Genomic DNA, 1,778 nt, shown 5'->3' on the forward strand with positions numbered 1-1,778 from the left:
TTCAAAACTGAGCACTGGGTCATTTTACTGTAAGTAATGTGATGTTATATATGTACCTTCTAATTGCACGTTTTAGGAATAAACAAAATCCACATTTCAGTAACTGAGAGTGTATTTATAAAATGAAAACCTCTCTATCAAAATACGCTTTTCACTGGGAAAAATAAATAAAACAGACAAATGGATCTACACAAAGTAAAAATTAACTTTGGTAGATTTCAGTGTAGGACAGTCCATAACAAGCTTATTTGCCCTTACTCCCCCAGAGCTGATCATCTTCCAGGTTCAGATTTTAAAAATATTTTTTAATTGAGATTATTATGTTGACATTTGTTTCTCATTCCACATCATCTTCAGCCAAGCTCTGAGCACTTATAATTCTCTGACTAATTGTTGGGAGCTTAGTCAGAAGCATCTGGAACACTGGTGGTGGAAGGGTTTGCCGCAATACTTACAGTAACTGCTGTGGATGTCCACACACAGCAATTGCATTTGTCAGATGGTCCACACCCTTCTCATATTCACCTTGAGCTAGTAACTCTTCACCAAGCTGTATTTCTTCGAGGAAGAATTTCTGAACGGCTTCAGCATCTTTAAGGTCAGGTAACTTGGAAAGTCCAGTTCTCTCCTTGGCAAGCTTCTGTTTCTTTCCTCGTTCTCGCACCCTGTTCTTGAAGTTGGGGTCACTCCGTCTCTTGCGGTCGAAGTAAATGCAGTACCCGATGAAAACAGCGATGGCGCTGTTCCGGCCCACCATCTTCTCTCCAACGAGGAGTGGGGTCGGCGGCGGCGGGGCCCGCGGAGAAGCTGTTGGCTCGGGACCCTCGGAGCAGACGCCGCCGCTCAGTACCGACGCCCTCTTCCCTGGTGATTCTAACGGGCAGCTGCAGTAACAAACCACAGACATAGAGCATAAAAGGCATGTAAGATTCTTCATGAATTGATTCCTTCAAATCTATGTAACCTAATGTTTTACCGCAGTCTTTTCTCTATACACAGGCTCCCAAGCCCATATGCCTTCCGGCCTGATGGAACTACTTACCGTTTCTGATGTGCCAGACCACAGTGCTCTCTCTCATCTTCAGCCTTTTGCATGTGTCACCCGTCTTCGCCTGGCCCACTCCTTTGTTCATCCTTTATGTCTCGTTTTAAGTGTTACCTCTTCATATACTACACTTAACTGCTATGTGTCTTTTCCATCCGTCTGTAAGGCTTTCTAGGATCTGCTTGCTGCTTTAAAAGTAGGACTAGGTCTTCTGAGCTGTTCTGTCAGTCTGAAGTTCCACTTCTTTTCCTTCAATATACCTCCCATTTCTTCCTCTTCTGTCCTGCCACCACCTTATACCCAGTCATTAAGGCTGTGAGGTCCTTGAAGGAAGTAACTGACACAGGTGCTTAAATCATTGTTATTGAGTTGACTTAAATGAAACATTTTTCAAAAGTAAAACTTCATGAAAACAAGACTGCCTCAGAAATCTGAAGTCTGTATTTAATCAGTCTTTGTTAAATTCAGTCCGTGTATACCTGAAGAGTAGAGAGAAAATAATATCTGTTCACTGTAAATGAAAATAATGCTCAATTCTTACTCTGTTGAGTAATTATTTACTCTGTGATGACTTTCCTGGAGATATCATGTAATTGACTAACTTTACTTAGTGCTTGATGTGTACCAGGCATTATATTGATACTGTCTTTTCCCATGTGTCTTCCCATTTAATCCTCACAATAATTCTATGTAGTAGATGCTGTTGTTATTAAGGCAAAGAGGTGCTAGGTCC

General features: G+C 41.7%; 1 pseudogene; it reads right to left on the reverse strand.

The window, feature by feature from the left end:
- Positions 1-337: 337 nt before the first annotated feature.
- On the reverse strand, positions 338-757 carry LOC103009679 (mitochondrial import receptor subunit TOM20 homolog; annotated as a pseudogene).
- Between the last annotated feature and the right edge of the window lie 1,021 nt (positions 758-1,778).

Source organism: Balaenoptera acutorostrata, chromosome 18 (assembly GCF_949987535.1).
Source record: "Balaenoptera acutorostrata chromosome 18, mBalAcu1.1, whole genome shotgun sequence".
Taxonomy (NCBI): domain Eukaryota; kingdom Metazoa; phylum Chordata; class Mammalia; order Artiodactyla; family Balaenopteridae; genus Balaenoptera; species Balaenoptera acutorostrata.